The sequence below is a fragment of the Catharus ustulatus genome, chromosome 3, assembly GCF_009819885.2.
Source record: "Catharus ustulatus isolate bCatUst1 chromosome 3, bCatUst1.pri.v2, whole genome shotgun sequence".
Lineage (NCBI taxonomy): Eukaryota > Metazoa > Chordata > Aves > Passeriformes > Turdidae > Catharus > Catharus ustulatus.
Genome location: NC_046223.1, coordinates 40,096,428 through 40,116,711, shown reverse-complemented (window position 1 = coordinate 40,116,711; position 20,284 = coordinate 40,096,428). Strand labels below are relative to the sequence as shown.

Below are 20,284 nucleotides of genomic sequence, written 5' to 3'. Positions count from 1 at the left end.
GAGACAGAAATTGAGGCTAAATACAAAGATGTGGACCTAACCTAAAGTTAGAAAATTCATAAGCTTATCCAGGATATCTAGAGGAAGGACACTGAGCAGACATCCACCTACATCTGCTATCAATGTATGCATCCTTCTCACTGGACAGAGATGGTGTGAACTAGTTGGGGTCAGGGACAGATAGCAAAAGAAAAGTAGGGCCCTGGCTGGGTCCAAATCAGGACCTGTGTGCATTAATGCTTGCTCAGGTAAGGAAGTGGCAATCTGAGCAAATGATTAATTGGCATAAGCATCTAAATCTAAACCAAAATTCTGCTTTAGCTGTCCTAGCTAATCTCCCTGCCAGGAAAACAAGAACTTAAAAAGCTTCCTTCTCAGACCACACCAAGACCCTGAAGTGTTTCTAATTCTAGCAGCTAGTATCAGCAAGTCACTTAACATGTCTGTGACACCTTTAGCACAGCAGCTATTAATAGTGACTTCATAGGTGCCATGGGCCTAAAACACACTTCCTCTTTATCAGCTCACAGATATAGGAGGTGGCAATTTCCATCAGTGATGTTCCACTTATCTTTGAATGGAGAAAGCCAAATGTTGTCATGGAATTGGAGCACAGAGGGAGGTGGGGCATGCAAGGCAGAAAAGCAAAAAAGAAAACATGAAGAAAAACTCTACAAATTCTCACCACACACATAATAGCCTGCTGTAGGTAAAAAATATATACAAGCTCCCCAGGGTTAATTATAAAGGAAATAGGAAACTCTCAGCAAAGTACTATCTACAATTACTGCCATTAGTTGAATCAAGCTGTGTCTTCATGGGGTAGAATACAAGAAAGTCACAGGGGTCTTCTTCCACTTCTGTCTCCTCTCTCTCTTGTCCACCACCCTGCAGCTGTGGTCACACACGCTGCAGAAAGCAACTGAAATCACCTGCCAGCACTCACAGCTCTGACAACTCTCCTGCACCACAGTCTGTGGACATACTAGCTCTGGCAAATTCTACATTTGCCTCTATATCCCTCTGAACACACATAGACCTTAGGTTGCTGTCAGAGTTACTTGAGAAGTCTACAGCAGACCTCCCTGTCACTGCTTAGGAAGAAGCCAAGAGCAGCAGGACAGAGCCATTTTTCTCAGGAGCACTAACCCCAATGTGCCCTTACACCCCAGACCTGGTGTGAGCATGATTTACCTGCCGCTGGAACATAGGATGAGAAAACACCTTCAACCTCTTCCAGCCCCATCCCATTCAATTATATAACAGTTACTCAGCACCTGCAAACACCCAACACCTGCTGCCCACCCTGCAAGCCCTGCCCTGGGGGAAGAAAGTCAAAGAGCTTCAAAACCTCTCGTGAATCCCAGGCACAGTGCCAGTGCAGATACAGGGAAGAGCTGGGGTGTACCACTGCCTCCATCCAACCAGTGCAACTGTGGCACATCTGTTCCATTGCTGTTTTGTTTTTTGAGATTATACTCATTATTACTAGTTATCTACATAGAAGCAGTGTAAAATCTGAATATTGGTCCTGAAGGTTCCTCCATAGAAGTGCAGTGGCTGTGAAACCATGTCGTTTATTTTTTGCCTGACTCCACCAAACACAAGATGCAGGTGTCCAAGGCCTTACAACTAGTAAAATTTAGTTTGTGAGCGTTTTGTGGAAAATGTCTTCTTTATGCTAGAAGTGTCACAAAATGAGGTTAATCTCTTCTGAATAAGGACAGTCCCATCAATTAGAACAGGATTTTTTGGGGTGTAAATTTACCCCAACTCTATCAGACACTGCACTTCAGGACAATGTAGTTTCTCCACTTATGAATGAGTTTTTCCCTCTGTGGACAAGACATTAAAAGGCCAGATTGACCTTAAACAGAGTGGCTAAATCAAGAAGCATGTTATGATGTTCTTTCTACCTGTGTCAAAATACTCTGGCATGCCACACACGAGTTGACATTTACTTTCAACTTTCAAGTGGCTAGGACTGTACAATACTCCCAAACATTTTCTAATAGGACCAGTGCCCTGCAGCCTGCCCACCTAGAGGCCTAGTCTGTTTGGAAATGACATCTGAGCACTCCCTTTTTCTCTTTCACTCAACACAAGACAAAAGTGGAATGTTCAGGATAGTCTCATTGCCCAAAACCATAGGGAAGCAAGTTGCCACGTACATCTCCCAACTGTATTTTCTAATCTTCATTCCTCCCCCTGTTCAGCCATCCCATTAGGTTTACAGCCAGAGCTGGTATGAAAGCCAGACTCCTCACTGGCAAACACATTAGTGTGTGTGTCTGTTTCAGCTTCTGAAGTTGGGTGCCTTTTCCACTCTTCGGTAAGAGGTGCAAGGGGTGGAAAATCCAGCAGCAGAACATGCATGCTCCCCTTAACCCAATGATTCCCCAAGTGGCATTTGCTGACTCACACGGACTAAGGAAGGAAGGAAGGAAGAAAGGAAGCCTGTCTTTCCAATCCAATCACTGCAAGTAAAGTTTTGATACTTTTAGGAGTCTCTCAAGCACTTCATACAGAGGGTTTTGAGAATCTGGGGGCTCCTGGTGAAGGTGGTTTTATATTGTTTAGTGCCACAGCCAGTTAGGGATTTTGTTTTGGTCCTCTGAGAACAGGGAGCTAGTTTCCATGTCTAATTGTGCTGCTCCTTGAGGCTCTCAGAGCATCTTCACTGCACAGAATCACTGAGCATTTACAAAGAGGGAAAAAAGAGGGCTGCTGGTGCCTAAAAAATGAGTTTCCATAATCTTCTGAATGATCCATCCATGCCTTGTGTAAGCACATATCCTATCTTTTCCGCAAGAAATAAAGCTATTTAATTTAAACTGTAAACTGTTGAACTGTTATTTAACTGTAAAACCCTCTTTTTTTGTATAACACTGTGAAAAGAGGCATATAGCAAAGGCCTGCTGTTAGTTTGACATAGAGTAATGAATCAGTTAGCAAAGAGATTTAGGTGGAAGCATTGATTCATGACATGAAAACGGGAACTGGGCTTTACAGCACCTCCCTGATGTAGCAGCATACCTGTCCCTTCCCAGCTCCTTTCAAAACTGTTCCCACATCACCACTCTTCCACCTCTTGCTTCTGCAGTGGGTTGAACACAGCATCATTTTGCAGAATTCAGGAGAATGGCACCATACAAGTGGCTTTGGCTGCTGGAAGCCCTTTGAAATTGAAGGACTTTGGTTCAGGAAGAGTTTGTGCCACATTTCTTCCTTTCCACTGAAGTTTCAATGTACAAATCCATCACTTCTCCACTTGACTCTGCACTGTTGGAGACACCCACTGTGACACAGAGGAATTTTGGCAATAGAAAAGAAAAGCTTCAAAACCACTGAGTCCTAAAACGTGCCAATATATACCAGGCACTAAGGATGGAAACCTGCCAAGGAGAGGCATTTCTCTGAGAGAGGAAGGCTGATCTCCCCGAGAGGGAGAGGTGTTTCCCCCATCCTCCCTCCCCACGTCTCAAAAAAGCATCTCACAAGCTCACAGCAGACATCAGTCTGCTGCAGAATCCACAGTCCCTTGTCCCTTCCCACCACCCACTATTTCTCCAGGCCCCCAGTTCCTGTGTGGCAGCAGAGGACCTGCTCTGGGGTGGCCTGCCATGGCTGACAGCATGCAGAGCGTTATGGAGCTCCAGCTCTGAGCGGAGCTGAAGGGCATCCAGCAGTATCTACGGCAGAAGACAGAGGATCTTTTCTGTGATAATCCACACTGGTGGCAGGTTTCCTAACACACTCCCTAATCTCTGTAACCAGTTTTCATTATTCTCCATGTGGTGTCCCATGTCTGTCTTCATCTATTCAGCTAGACACACAGGAAGCCTTGAAGCTTTTCATTGTAGGCCTTATTTTGTCTACATGATGGCATGCCAGAGCTGGCCATAGCAGATGTTGTAACTGTGCTTCAATGAGGGTACAAAACCATCAGGGAGGACTTCTGAGGAGGTGGCAGGCAGGACAACAGCAGCCACAGCTCCTCTGTTGAGAAGGGCAGGGGAGAAGGGAGGCCTCACCCAGCTTGAGGGGTTTGTGAGCAGCAATCTGATGTACAAAGTCACCCCCATTCTCCCAGCCACCCCAGAGCCTCAGGTGCCACAGCGCTTAAAGCAACAGTTTTACTGGCAAAACTTCCAGCACTGCTCCTTAATCTGTGGAATGTAAGTGCAATTTAGATTAAGTAGGAAAGTCTTCATGGATTAAATAAATACCAAGTGTCAAATCATGCCTCACCAGCTATGTTTTGGTGTGGGTGGTGTGGTTGACACATTGGAGGAAAGAGATGCCATCCAGAGGGACCTTGGCAGATCTGAGAGATGGGCCTGTTCAAATTTTGTAAAGTGCAACAAGGGCAAGGTCCTGCACATGGGTCAGGGACATCCCAAGCACAACTAAAGGCTGAGCAGGGAATTGCTTGGGAGCAGCCCTGAGGAGAAGGATTTGAGGCTGCCTGTTGACAAGAAGCTCAACATGATCTGGCAGAGATCACTTGCAGCCCAGAAAGCCAACTGCATCTGCATGCAGGGTAAGGAGGAGGATACTGACCCTCTGCTCTGCACTTGTGACACCCCACCTGAAGTTCTGCATCCAGCTCTGGGGCCCCCAACATAAGGATGTAACCTGCTGGAGCAAGCCCAGCAGGACATGAAGATGATCAAAAGCCTGGAGCTCCTCTCCTAGGAAGACAGGCTGAGTGAGTTGGGATTGCTCAGCCTGGAGAAGAGAAGGCTCCAAGGTGACCTTACAGCAGCCTTCCAATACCTAAGAGAAGGTTACAAGAGAGCTGGAGAGTGACTTTTGACAAGGGTGTGTAGTGACAGGACAAGGGGAATGGCTTTTAACTGAAAGAGGGTAGAGTTAGATTAGATATCAGGAAGAACTTCTTCACTGTGAGGGTGGTGAGACACTGGGGGAGCTTGCCCAGAGCTGTGGATACCTCATCTCTGGAAATGTTCAAGGCCAGCTTGGATGGGGCTTTGAGCAACCTGGTCTGGTGGAAGATGTCCCTGCCTATGGCACAGTGCGTAGAACTCGATGATCTTTAAGGTGCCTTCTGACCCAAACAATTCTGTGATTCTATGATTATCTAAGTGTATAATTCTATGATTGTATGATATGGACTTACTTCATAATTGTTAAACATGATACTTAACAGGTTATTTCCTTATTAGAGGGATTAAACATATACTTGAGAGATTTCACTTTTTAAATATTGCCTTTTCAGTTTGCTAGGTTTATTGCTGTGCCTAACACAAACAGCAGGTATTTAAAGTGATAACAAATAAGCTTCCAGCTGGGAGCCCTCAGTAGCAGGCAGGACCTGCCCCAGGACAGCCTTTGCTAGTGCTGCCAGGAGGGGGCCTGTTCTGCGTACCACTGCTCCCATCTTGCTCTGAATCTGCAGGCTGATGAGGAGAAACATCAGCACCTCTTTTGCAAAACAAATTTCCCAGTTCCAGCAGGATCAGCCTAATTATCCCCAGAAATCCTTGGCTGCTCCTTCTCACTGGCAGTGTTTTGCTGACAACATGGTGAAATGAGATCCACCAACTGGTATCAAGATGTGATGGATGTGGGCTACACAGTCACCTCAGCACTGGGTGTCCATGGGATAAATACACACATGACACTCTGCACAAAAACAACCTCTGACTGCTCTTCAACGAGACATCTGGAAAAACTAGCTGGAGGGAGGCGGGGATTGGCATTGCCACTGCCGATTTCTGCTTTCATAATTCTGGTGTTAGCAGGTCAGCAAAAACAAAACAGCAACTTCTCCAAAGAATGGTTTGGATATGGGAGAAAACCATGCAAATAAGTCTACCTGGAGACAGAGGAGAAGATCTCAGTGGAAGTGTGCAATTAGATGCTCACCAGTGTAGATGATAGCAAGCACTGGTTGTGCAGCTGACCTCCCTCTAACAGAGATGGTGAAACAATGGCACATTAGAGGCTTGATATGAAAGCTGGGTTCGATACACAAAGCCCTGTTCCAGATTTCCTCCAGGTCTTGGCTCTGAGGCCAGCTTCTGTGGAAATTAACCTCTTCAGAGCTAGACTGTGTCACCTGCTTATCTGGAAGCTGACAGCTACAGGAGGAGCAGCCCTAGTGCCTCGCAGCCTTATGGCCAAGCTAAGTCTCTCTTCATTTAATTTTTGGTAAAAGTGCCTTTATCACTTTCAGAAAAAGGAATTTCCAATTTATCCAGCAAGCCCCAGGGAGAAGCCACGGACTCTGTGCTGGCCATCACCTTGGCAAAAATTTATTTGTGCCTTCAGCAAGAACTGGCAATGAAGAGGTTAAGAATTTATGAGCCTAAAAGGCTCCTTTTTGAGAGGTGGGTTTGGGGCAACCTGAGTTAAGGAAGCAGCCTTAACAATATAAGAAAAGGAAGTGATGGTCGTTGGTTTGTTTGTTTATTGTTTTAGCAGTTTGTACTGTGTATGTCTTATGTGCTATCTTCATTCCTCAGTCTCCCAGTTGGTTAATTATCCAGGGGAAGCAGCACTTCCTGCCAGCGACCTCCTGGGTTCCCTCCCATTGTTCCCTGGGCTGACACACAGCGCTGGAGACAGCAGAAAGGGCTGCTCATGTCTCAGCCAGTGAGAAACACTCCAGAGACTGTGGTTAGTTAATAAAACAGATGGGTTTATTGGCATCGGCAAATTTCAGTGCTAGTGATGCGTTTAATAGGGTTAATCCAAAGAAAATCCCAATAAAAATAAAACAAGGAGTTTGGAGGAAGGAGATAAATATAGGAGAGACAAGAGGATGATTTGTATCTCTGGCATCTCCATCAACTGCTGTATCTTCACAGCCTTCAGGACTCAGCAACAGGGTTGCTCAACAACCCTTTCTCAGCTAAGACTTGCTAGAACAAGAAGAGATCTTTTGCTCTAAAATCCAGGCTCAGGTGGTCTAAATCTCTTCCAATCCCTGTGCCCAGTAAATTCTTTAAGTTCACTTACATAGGACATACAAATGCTCCTCAAAGGTCTCATGCTCTCCCTTCACTTGGTGCAGGGGCTTACATGGAAATGAGGATGACTCCTAGCCCCCAACACTGCAAACACATTTATCCCCAAAGCCTCAGCACCCTGCATGCCCCCAAGATTTCTCTTCTGTACTTCTGCAATGATCAGATGGCAGCGCCTTACAAAAGGAGTGTGTTTCTCTCAAATGCTGTACGGACACTTCAATATTTATTTCTTTTAAAAGAACATTCTGTACAATCCCTAAGTGGGCCCTGAAGTAATGCAAACAATAACAAACAGCAGCAGGCTTGAGCTGTAGAGCAGGGATACAGATGTGAATCTCAACTAGAGGAAAGTTTGAGGGTGCTTAAACCAAGCATGGGTTCACCTCCTGGAAAACCTGTTTGATAATTCCAGTTTTTTGAAAGATAACACCCCACTGTGATTAGCTGAGAATAAAAGGATTTTTGCTCACTGACATCATAAAAGGTAAAGCAATCTCTTTCATAGGCATGTACTGCCAGTTTAATTATGCATATTTTAGGGGAAAGTGGGGTTTGCTCTATCTCACATAGGTTTGCTCATTTTCTCCATGTATTTTTACTTTAGCAAGAGCACTGTCCTATATAACTACAATGTCCAAATGCATCTTAGAATTTGCACCACCCTGATGGTGGATCAAAATCCACTTGCCTAAAGTTTTAGAGGAAAAACAAAACCCAGATCCTGGGGATTCTTTTCAGAGGGAGATGCCATTTCAATGGATCAGTTGATTTCTCCCCTTTGGGAGAGGATATGCCAGAGCAGTGCTGTCATTGCTGGAAGTTCTTGCTCATGAGGAAATATTATTTGCACATGCCACATCCAAATGACAACAGCGGCAAAGAGGACTGGCAATTGATCCTGCTTTAAATAGCTGCTTTTCTAATGCAGGGAGGAGCATTTTCGTGGCTATTTCCGTAACAAGATGTTCTACTCACTTCTGACCCAGCAGCAGAGCATTTTGATCTTGCTTTGCCTTGCCTTGCCTTCCCTGCCCATCTTCTGTCAACAAACAAGTAGGAAAAGAATTTCACCATGTCAAGAATTTTAGGCTTTTCAAACAGCTCGCACACTTGACCCTACCCAGGTTCAAGACAGAGCTGAGCTGTTGCCCAGATGTAAGGTCATTTGTGATTTTTTACAGATGTTTTGAATCAAATCATAGTGCTTAAAAGGGGAGGGGGGGGCGGGGAATCTCCAAACAGTTCAGAGCCATGTTAAATAATTTAGAAGAGTACTTAGACAAATCCTGCAAAAGAGCTCTGAGACTGGATCTTTTTGCTCCCTGATGGGGATACATTTAAATTAAACAGCTGGTAAATAACAAGGCAAAGACCATCATGCCACTGAATAACAAAAGCAGTTAAAGAGTTGGATGAGTGGATATCGAGTGCCTGCCGTCATTTCCCTCTTCTGTCTTTTGGTGATGAGAAAGAAAAGGGGAAAGAGAAACAAATGGGCAGGGTCCTGGCATTGTTCATCTCTTCTTTCCTGATGAAGGTGAAGAAACAGGAGGAAGGCAAAAATTATTCATTTCCCCCTCCCCCAGGAGAAAAGGGAAGTAAAACAGTCACAAAGACAGGATAAAAGTGTCTACCTTGGGGAATGCAAAGCTGGCCTGTCAGAGTAAAACCTGCAACAGTAGAGAGAAGAGGAATTCCTTCTCTTCCCAATTATTTTCCTTTGTTTCTGTTTGCTTGCATTACTCAATATTTTAAATAATTACAAAAAGCTCTGACACCAACTCTCTGAAATATATTGTGGCCACAGAACAACCTAAAGAGCTGTTTCTCCTGCAGAGCTCTGCTGGGGCAGAAATTAATGCACTGCCACTTTTCAAACATTCCATGGTCCAGACTGGAGGGAGAAGCAGCTATTCATTTTCGAAAGGATGAAGGAAAGGAGTGCACTAATTTATGCAGAGTGAATTAAAAGCTGATAGCACCCTGGATTTAATGGATGGCAAAGCCAATCGACAACCACTCTGGATTCACTATTACCTGGTTTGACAAAATCCCTGATATTGTTGTTTAAATTTAAGGGCTGCGTATCATAACCTGCACGCCTCTAATGACGCACAGGCACACAGCTGGCAGAGCAATGCATCCCCCACCCTCCTTCAGAGAGGACAGAAGACAGTCCACTTCTCGAGGAACACGTTTCAACTACGCACTGTGAAACAGTTCTGCTAAAATCAGCAGGAACTGTGCATGATTAAGAACACTGGATCAGCCTCCACATATGAGAAGTTTCCTCCTGCTGCTGCTGCAAAGGCAAAGAGTAGGTGATGCTCAATAGCCAGGAAAAGCTCTCTCTTCAAAACTGTATAAAAGCTACTGAATGATGGCTGAATGCAAGGTCTCAGGCTTGGGACACCAGCTGCTTCCTGGTGACTGCAGCTAATTTTGGCAGTGGGGCCGAAGTGTGGTGCCGATACAATTTGAAGCAGGATACAGATTATAAACATTGTTTCCCTGAGATCTTGCTGTGCGTTGCTCGAATTTGTTTTGAAAGGCAGCTCAAATTAACCCTCCGCCTCCCCCGAGGTTAGACCCAGCGATGTTTAAGACAACAAACAGCCTTTGGAGTGGAGACCAGTCTCCTTCTCTGCCTTCCTCCAAGACTGTTTCCCTAACAATACAGCTGCACCGGGGCTTTTCCCAAGCCAAAGTGCAATAACTACGCTTTTATAATGCCCACTGGCAGTGTACATGTGCCGCCAGGACAGTGCCCGGTTAATTAAGAAATTCTCTTGTATTGCCTGTTGCACCAGGTAAGCAGCCAGCAAATAAAGGAAAGCGATGACCATTCAACCCCTGTCAGCTCGTGTGCTGCCGAATTTGATTGCTTGTGATTGCTTTGGGGCGAGGAACGGAACAAACCAGGTCTCTGCCAATGGCAGGTCCGAGTTACTTGCAGACAGAAAGCTGCACTTTTTCTCCTTCAATAGCAAGTGGTGACACAAGCAGCAGTGGAAGCAGCATGCCTCGTTTCCCTCAGCAGTGTCCCCAGCTGAGCTCCTTTGTGGGGTCTCCAGCAAAGGGTGAACTTGCAGACCAGCCTCCTCCACGCTCCATCATATAAACCAGGGCTGCATTCAGATAATCTTCATGACAAGATCAGTCTCACAACCTGAGGATTCATGCCATGGACTTCAGCAAGAGCCAGAAAACCTCAGCACCATTTAGTGTTTCATTAGTGGCTGTCCTCCTGGCGGCAATTTACTTTAGAAAATTCCACTCGGGTTACAGACAGCAAAACTGAGGCCTGCTTTTTAAAAAAGACTCCTCAAACATCAATCACAACCGAAAACAAAACCACTGCAAGCAGCTGCTGCTGTGGGTGTGAGGCACAATTTACCAGCAGGGTGAAGCTGTCCCCAGCCAGCCATCAGACCATGGAATGTGATGACGATGGCACAGGGCACTGGTGCACAGGGACAGTCCGTGGGAAGGCTTCTGCCTGCACAACCTCCCTCCTCTGCCCAGATGAGCCATGTGGCCTGTGTGAGCACTGAAACAATTGTTTTTAGAGTGCCAGAGTTAGTTATGTCTGAAAGGCTGCCCACAAGCACGGTGAGCAGTGTCATTAGGCTGCTGGCTGGGCACTGGAAGATGGATGTGTTGTTCACTTTCATGCAGGCAGTTAACAGCACAGCTATTTGGTTACATGAATTTACAAGCTTAGCTGCCGAATAGAGGAGACCACAGGTTAACAGCAAGGGGTGAAGGTGCTTGTAAAGGTGCAAGCTGAGCCCTGAACCAAGGTGATTACAGCTACTGGGAGCTCTTGAAACCCATTAGTGCCAGAGCAAGGAGCTGTCAAGATCCACAGATGAGAAGCCAAGTTTGCAAGCTCAGGGTTGACCAGCCACATACAGGGAAGGGAATTTGCTTTGCTCTCACATAGCATCTCCCTCTTCTCTCTCCCTCACCACACAGCCACCTGCAAACCAACCCCAAGCCTGTCCTGGCAAGCACAAGGGACTCCCAGACTATCCTGCCCTTGAAAGCCACACTCTTACATCCACCCCAGATCTGTGGGCAGCATCCCCACACTTGCCAGCTCCTCCCAAGAGCACCAGAAGGTACTTCTGATCCCTGACCTGGATTAAGCCCTTACGCATGCAAATCTGCTGAACACTTTGGAAAGCAACAGAAAATAGTTTTCCCTAATAGGCATTTTATTTCCCCATGCTGTCCTCTCCCACAAAATAAATAAAGGTACTTCAAGGTGTCAGACAAGTCGTCACACTTTAATTTCCTCCTTTGGCAAGCCTAGCCACTAATTCAGTCTTGTTATAGTTTTCCCAGTAGGGACAAAATATATACTGAGCTTTGAAAACCCATTGTGTAGCAGCAATTGTTGCTGTAAGCCAGTGGCTCTTTTGCTTTGTTCAGCACCGTGTGCTTGTGTCTCCTGTGAGATATTGTTTTGTTAAGGCCTGCTATTGATTAAAAGGGAGAGGAATTGAATTCCAAATGGGAGCAGCTGAAACGTTCTAAAATGCTGCATAAAAAATGTGAACATTCAGAATAATCTTAAAGACAGGTAGCTTTCCTAAACCAGATCCATTTTTCCCTTAATCCTTGCTCACCACAGCATCCCACCTCAGGGCTGACTTGCAGTTCAGGCTCAGGGTAAGGGCCACATCCTCATCCATGGCTTTGGGGCTGATGGATGCTGCACAGCAATCTGGGGGCTGCTCCGGTGGTGACATCAGGGCACTCTAGGGGAAGCAGCCCCAGGCATTTGTCCTCTGTCCTAATGCAGCACCACAGTTTCCAGTGTGCATACAGTAATAAGTAAATAAGCATAAAGGTACTCCAGGCTTCTTCAGCTTCATCTTCTACCTGATACAAAGAGATTGATTATTCCTGGCTGAGCATCAAATAGTCTATCTTTATCTACAACACAGGATTTTTACCTCTGTAACTACACCAGAGTAACAGAATAGGATATGCTTTTATATAGCAGAGCAGCAAGCAGTACTGTCCCAGAGCAGGGACTGAGCTCACCTGGCTACAGCTTCCCTGTAAGCAGTAGACAGGAAGGACAGAAGTCCCATGGGTCCCCAGGCAGTTGCAGCAGCACCAAGTCACACCTGCTTTTCTGCATCACCATCACACAGCATGGAACACTACCCATGCCCAAGCCCTGGGCAATTGCCCCTACACATCTTGGCCCCTCTTTGTGGCTCCAGATGGACTCTCTGCTGCACCACTGGCAGGCTCATGGCAGTTTCACGGTCTCATGCTCCAAACACTTACCTGTGTGTTGTTTTGGTCCTGTTGTGCTGAAGTGTGGAGGAATGAGGAGACTCCATGACACTGCTTTTTGACCTGTGAAGTATTTTGGTGGGAGAGGGGAGCTGAAGAGAGATGGACTAGATTTCTACATCTCATTCAAACAGTTTCAGCATTTGCACTAGAAAAATAATTGCAGGGTTGCAACATCCTTTGTGTGACCTGCTAAGAGTAGTGGATGCACCACCTGGGAAAACCTGGTGTCACTTAACAGGGGGGCTATACATAACAGTACTTATAGGAATTAACTAAAGAGATTTTGATAGGGAATGGCATAATTCCTTTAGGTCTTCTAGCCATCCCAAAATAAATAGGAAATAATACAGAAGAATGGAACCCATATCTGTTTTGTTGTAGGTTTTAATAGAAATCAGAGGTTTTTGTAAGATCTGACATGCCACATGTTGATCTTCAGTCTTCAAATACCTAAAGTCTACTTGTGCCACTGTGTCGAAGGCAGCTTATCCAAAGACACAGTGGCAGAGTCAGACAGAAGAAACCAGGTCCCTCTTCCCACTTTCTGATGGTGAATGGCCACAAACAAATGCAACTGAAAAGCACAAGGGACCACAGCTTGCCTCTCCACCACCGATTCCCATCCACTTTAGAGACAGTTAGCCTTTTTCTTCAAGAGCTTCAGCTCATTTTGCAGATTACTATGTCAACATTTAAGTATGAATGATAATGGCAGCACATCTGTAAGAACTTATCTTGGACTCAAGAGTTCTTAATAGCCACTAAGCACAGTACTAAAATCCTTAATAGAGGAATATGGAGCTAAAATACTGTCTTAAAGCAGGTGGTCTGGAGAATGTGCTTCCAGAGGTAAGATTCTGGCAGTGTTCTCTTCATGAGCAGAACCTTCCCAAGATAGCCATGCTCGCCTGTGCAGCTCTCCCAGAACAGCCACTTCTGAAAGACACGAACTCTGTGTGCTGAATAGCACGATTGTACTCACAGGGTTGTATTTCAGTGCCAAATACAAATGTGCTCGGCTAAAATAGAGTAATGGTTACAAAATACAGGCACACTTTTCAAAATGTTGCTATCAGAGAGATTTCTGGAAAAGGGAGCTGTGCTTGGCTGGGACAGTCCCGTGTTTCAGCTGAAGGAGCACCGGCAGTGATGCACCCCACTGTGATATGCGACAGTGTTTGTGGAAATAAGGGTACAGGGTGGATCAAGGGCATATGAAGATTACAGCAGCCTCCACCCATGTATACATCTCTGGCCCCAGCCCAGGCTGCCGCGTAACCCCGTGCTGGACAGTGATCAAAGGGTTCAGTGTGAGCTGAGAAAGTCACACGGGGGGAGGGGGAGCAGCGATCCCCAGCCTCCAGCCACCCTTTGTTCAGCTTGCTCACAAGTTTCCCAGCTATGTTTGAACTCCCGTCTCACACTTGCCGGCACTCAGCCACTGCTGATAGTTTCAGGGAGATGAGCAATCAACCTTGGCTTCACATTAACTTCATCCAAATTACATCTGAATCCTTTCTTAAAAAAAAAAGAGTTTTAAAGCTTTTTGTTCAAGAGAGGGTGTAGACAGGAGGGGAAAAAACCCAAAAAACCAAACCTGAAAACACAGGTAAAGAATTAGAAGACCCCTTTGGAGTTATTTTAATTAGTCTGGGTGCTGGAGACCTCTGGAGAAAGGCTCCTCTTAGAGCTATTGAAGTAGAACAGAACATTTCAGGGTCTCACTTTCCCATTGAAATAGCAGCAGCACAGCAAAAGCCTCTTCCTCTGGATTCATTCATCTTCTCAAATGCACAGGGCTGCACTCTGCTGTGTAGCTCTCAGCAGCAGCTTACCTCTGACAGGTTTTACAGAAGCATGTGCCCATGCCCTGGCAGGGGGGAAGCAAGCAGACACAGCAGTGTTTTGAACCCTCAGACAAGGTGGTTTGAGAAGTGGAAACAAACGTTTAATCCTGGCACTAGTGAAATCTAGGGGCATGCTGATCCTTCCTCACCCTGCTGGTTGTTGATGCTAGGGTGGTCAATGCTTTGAGGCACAGAGTATGAAACAGCGCTTGAGCAGGGGAATTGATCCATTTGTACTAGGCAGAGCTTTGCCAAGGTGCTTTCTTGATGAAGCAAGCCTTCTTAGAGTTTGTTTTCAGTATTTCCAAATAGCAGGCAAAACTCCCCCACCACAAAACTAAAAGGCTACAACAAAGAAAATCCTTGCCTAAAGGTCTCACACTGGCAGGACTAAGAGAATCTGATGTAGGCTACCAGTCAAGGCTTTCTTCAATTTCCATAATATCATGAATATCCCTCAAAACCATCAGGCCAAGCCACAGAGAAGCTCACTGACTGGTTTTCTTGAGAAGGCTCCTGCTATTCCTGCCTCAGGTAGTTCAGTCAGCCGCTCTAGTGAGAAGCCAAGTGTCTGAGCATATTGGTCTAAGGTTGTGCAGCACTGTTTATTCACAGGAGCAATGTTCAGCACAGCAGTAGGAGGAACAAGGCAGGCTGAGCTGCACAGAGTTTCACAGGGGAGCTTTGTGCAGGTAATGTGCCTCATCCTATCTATTTTCACTGCAAGCTAACAGGTCAGATTTCTCAAGCAGAAGTCCCTAACTGACAAGAATATGTCCTGAAAGTTGGAAAGAGATTGATGCCTGACACTGAATAAAAGTGTATTTACTTTTTATCTGAGCCCAGTATCAATGCGTATGTAGCAGGAGTGAGTATTGAAAAACAGCCTAAATTATTCATGAAGGTTTTGGTCTTGAATCCTTTAATTCCTTCATGTCCATTGTACAAAAGAAAACACCTATCTTCCTTACTTAGAGATTTTGTAAAGCAAAACTGTCTGGCAAAGTTTGACAGTTCAAAGAAAAAAAGATACAGTAATTTTGCTATTTATAAGCCGCACTTCAAGGAGTCTGCAACTTTTCATTCTTTGTCCATATATAAGCCACACCTGATTATAAGCCGCACATCCGGATGTTGACAACTGTCTTGGGTTACAATACAGAGTGTGATAAAAGGTATCTATTCTATCACCATCTGTTGAGGGTGGGGACAGTGATCCTTATCTCAATGGCAGATATTCTGCTAATGGGCCATCCATTGAAACCAGGCAGGGCATTGTTCTTTATCTTTTCACAACCCATCCTTCCTCCAGTGAGTCATTTCCTGCTAATGGCCATTGAGTCCCACTGTGTGACTGATAAAATTACTGCATCCCATTGGAAGTTGCTCCAGCCAGGGGGAAGAGCCCAACATTTCTTACCAAGATAAAAACAGAGATTTTGGGACACTAAGGCAGTCCCTTTCTCCACTGGACTCCAGAGGAAAACCAGATTTCTCCACATCACCACTGGACCTCTGGAGGGAAACTGCACCTTCTACAGGAGCACTGCTCCAACTGAGCCACATCTGTCACTGCAGGAGGATGCAGCCACCATTTAATGGGACTGCTACCAGCACCCTGCCTGATGGGGTGTCAGGTTGTACTCTGACTTTGTCAGGGTTTGGAGTCTGTTTCTTTGTAGTACTGTATTTCTATTTTAATTTCCCTAGAAAAGAACTGTTATTCCTAATTCCCATATCTTTTCCTGAAAGTCCCTTTATTTCAAAATTATAATAATCTGGAGGGAGGGTGTTTACATTCTCCATTTCAGAGAGAAGCTCCTGCCTTTCTCAGCAGACACCTGTCCTCCAAACTAAAACAGCAACTTTTCATTCTTTGTCCATATATAAGCCACACCTGATTATAAGCCGCACTTCTGGGTTTGGACCAAAATTTTAGTCAAAATGGTGCAGCTTATAATCATGAAATTACTGTAAATTAATTGTTAAGTATCAGAGCTACTGCACCTCCCCTGCTGAAATTAACAGAGCTGCTACTTGAAACAAAAGCTGACAGAGCTCTTTGAGAAGTAGTGGGGAGGTTTGTTTGCAGTTAAGTTGCAATCATCCATTCCAGCAGTATTTGCATCTTCCTCCAAATACTCAGTGCAGGTACGCAGAGGACTCGAGGATAGCTGGGCTAGGTTGGGTCCAGGTACCTGGCAATTCCAACCAATGCACATTTCTTTTCCAGGTATTCCTTACAGAAGAGGAAATATGAGATAAATATTTGTTGTCACTTGAAAAAGGAAATGAGACCTGAATTCTACAAACTGCTGTTCAGACTCCAAATTCAATATCAAAGCACTCTATAATTACTAGTCAAGTGCAGTCCCATGACTTTTCAGCAGAAGCTTACAGATATCATTAAATTTTAGAGCAAGCTTTCTTGTAGACAGGAAAATGACCAGAGGGGTTGCTGGAGCCATCCTTCATCTTCTAAATGGGTGTTGTAGGAGCTTTCAGCTGGACAATATCTCTCTACACAGAACAGAGAAATCCCACTTTGTACAGAAAAGCCTTCTACCTGAAGACCTCTGTCTTGTCTTACTTCGGAAGGCAGCGGGCTACAGGAGGAAACTAAGTCCTTTGTCAAGGGCAATGTCCAAATCTTTCAACCAGGGTTGCTTCATACCACCGGTTTTCACACATTAGTTCTCATTCTTCTGTATGGAAAATCCTCTCTTGCTCTCAAAGGGCTGCCCTAGTACAGGAGGGCCACCAAAATGCACCATATGCAAAGCTGCCCAGTACATGGAAGAAACAAAGGGAAGAAGGAAAAATTTCTTCGTTGACAAGCAATCTTACATGTTACTTGTAACAACAGGGAGTAAACACTATTCAGACAGAAGGATATTTTTCAAGCTGACAGAACGGCTTCCAAGCATAGTACCTAGCAGAGCCTGGTCCAAGCACGCAGCGAGCGCTCGTGAGGCTCTTTTCACTTACAGTAGAATAGATGGGGCCAGACAGTCTGGCAGCCTCACAAAGGCACAATGAGCAGGAGCCCTCTTTCCCCATGTGCGTATAAACACGAGCACTCCACAATCTTTCACAGCAACACGCCAAAGCAAACACCAAATTGACTGTAGTATTTCAGAGAGATGGCCAAAGCTCACAGATATTTTCCATGTGATCCCCTGGAACAATCCAGCGCTTTCATTAGCACAAATGTGAAAATATGGGCAGTGGAGAAAAGAGAGATTAGTTTTAGAAAGTTTTAGAAAGGAACATAAACAGAAGCAGGTCTTAGCTTGACCAGGATTTATTCTGATCCCTGTGAAAGCAATGCCAAAGTTGAGTGCTGGGGAGCAGGATCAGTCCCACCCCAAGCAAAGCATCACACTTTGTTTCCAGGTGGGGTTAACTGACAGTCCCAATGCCTAAAAATCCTGTCCTCCTTGGCAAAAAATTATTTTCTTGAAGGCAGGTGAGGCACTCACATCCTTCTGCTCAGACACAATCTCTGGTCATAAAATAGCAGTGAGGCTGAGGCAATCAGAGGGACGATGGCAGCTGGGACAGCCAGTCTTAGTGCACTTGATGTAAACAGCAGCAGGACCTGAAAAGCTGCAAGGCTCATCCTGAATGGCTTGGGAGACACTGATCATCCTACAGGCCTACAACGAATCTCAGCACCCTGTAGCCAATTAACAGATGGTTAGATTGCAATCCAAAAAATGAAAATGACAGAGCAGTGTAAATGTAGTATTGTGCAGTAGTGTTTAGTTGTGATTCATCATTTTTGCAGTCTATTTTTGCCATAGACTTGGCTCGAAGTCCAGTTACACAAATGGTCATCTTTAGCTGGCAACCTGTGGAGCCATGGGATTGGGAGATATTTCCAGAGGGCTCTTAAAAACCGGCTGAAAAGCCACAGTCTGAAAAATGCCTCTTGGAAACCCAGTACCAGGTGAAGCACTCCCTTAAGGCTGTTCCTACTGTTGCCCTGTGCTTCAGTGGCACAAAGATGAATTTTCATGGAGCTGTGGGAGGAATCAATTTTAAAACTGGTTAAAACAAATTAACAAAAAAGAAGGATTACTTTTAACCTGAACTGGTTCCCCGATGATTTGCCATGTAGCTGTACCAGAGGTTTGCTGGCACCACTAAATTAACACAGAAATGCAAAGGAAACGCTCCTCAGATGGCATCCTAAGGAAAGGAAGGCTACCGCCAGTAGCCTGCTATGGCCCACTTTCCAACGGGAAACCTCTGACAGCTAGGTCTGTAGTCTCAGCTATCCAACCCATTCAGCACATTGCAACTTGCCCTAGCCAAGCTAAGTCAAGGACCTGAGCTGCTCCTAGGCTTACCTGTAGCTCTCTCTTCCCCCAGCTGAACAAGCCCAGGACCCACCACCTCCTCTCACAGGGCAAACAATCCATCCATGGATTTCCCAATTAAGATTTTATTTACTGGCCTAAACTCTCACTTAAAAACCTACATTCACAAGACTCACAAGACTCTTATGCCACTATAAAGTGAAACTCAGGAGAAATTTCCCAGAAGACTTGTGACTCTCATGTGAAACCACCATAAATAAGATTTAACAGTTGTTGCAATAAAAATCTTATGCAACAAGGATAACTACACCAGGCTCAGCCTCCAGCACACTAGGACCATGCATAAGGTTTCACATGAAGGTCATGAGAGGCTTCAAATGTTTCAAAGTTTCAAAAGAGATATCATAACAGAGAAACAAAAGAAGGGACATCTTGTCTCTGCCTGCTAACCCAAGGGGGTCTGACTTGCCTGTAGGGGTGCATTCAGTAAAAGCAAAAGCTCCAATAGCATACCCTTGGAGGTCCCTTCAGACAGCATGGACTTCTTGGTTTTGAGAGACTGTTTTGGTGGAGAAAGACTAAGGACAGCACTGAGACGACTGACAAAAGACACAGGACACCCTCCACAAAAGTTAGTCTCTGTAAATGCTATCCTCTCCAGGCTAGAGTACTATAATATCTTTGTTGCAATTACACAAGGACAAAGTTTAATCAACTTATCTATTAATTTGTCAATTTAGTTATTAATTTTTGTTTAATAAACGTGTCAATTTATTTTAATATTATATTTTCTACAGGGGAAAGTCCTACTCTGTTCATATACTGTCCATTTTTACATTTTAAATGCAACATAAGATGAATTTTAAACCTAAGATTATTTCATGCAGCACCTCAGTTTTTCAGAAATCCTATATCTGTGTCTTCAATATTGCATTACATATGTATGTTTTATGTAATAAGTACAGATCACTGAACACCTGAAAAAGAAAGAAATAATAAACTTAGAAAAGCCCACATCTTAAAGTAATACATTAAATTCTGATTACACCCTTTCAAAAAGCATGCAGAAAAATGAGAAGGGCAGTAGATGCAGACGTGAAAGGAATGGTCAGAGGAATGGGTCACCTTCTGAAAAAGGGAGACTAAATAAGGCTTGGAAAAGGAGACAACAGAGCAGAGTGAGGCAGAGAGCTCTGCATGTATGAAATAGAAAAGGTTAACAGATAACTATTATCCATTGCTTTTCTTAACACAAGAGTAAGAAGGCACTAAAAGAAAACATCAGGTTGAAAGTTGGTAAACAAGAAAAAAAAGGGACTATTTTACAAAACCACCTGAGAGCACTGTGTGATGCACCACCATGGGATGGTGTGAAGCCCAAGGCTGTCCAAAGGAAGGTTCAAGAAGTGATTAAAAAAAAAGTAATTAAAGGTGCCTTCAGGACTTTTGGACAGGCACAAACATATCCCGTAGCCCAGAACATCCCAAGCCACACAGGATGCAAGGATCAGAGCCGGTTGCAACGTGGCCAGCACTACACTGGCCTTCTTTCTTGTTTTTCTTCTGCAAGCACTTGCTGTCGGCCACAGACAGACACAGGGAAGAGAAGGCTCTGGGGAGCTGAAAGGCCCTGCTCTCGTATTTTCCCTTCAAGATTAGTCTGCTTGAGTGGCATGCTCTGTCACTTAGCCAAGCTTCAGAGGTGACAGCATGAGCAGGCTGAGAAGAAGCACTACAACACCTCTAAATGCTACTAAGAAAAATGATCCCTCTTTCTTTATTATGATATAGCCTG

General features: G+C 44.8%; 2 long non-coding RNA genes across 2 annotated transcripts in view; both read right to left on the bottom strand.

Annotated features, from left to right (window-relative positions):
• LOC116993971 overlaps window positions 1-20,284 on the bottom strand; it is a 184,184-nt gene that overhangs the window by 142,441 nt on the left and 21,459 nt on the right. The gene's annotated exons all lie outside the window — the stretch shown is intronic.
• LOC116993973 lies at window positions 17,453-20,257 on the bottom strand. The gene is made up of 2 exons (XR_004417397.1): window positions 19,003-20,257; window positions 17,453-18,189 (listed from the first exon to the last, which is right to left on the bottom strand). It is a non-coding gene; the product is annotated as an uncharacterized LOC116993973 (long non-coding RNA).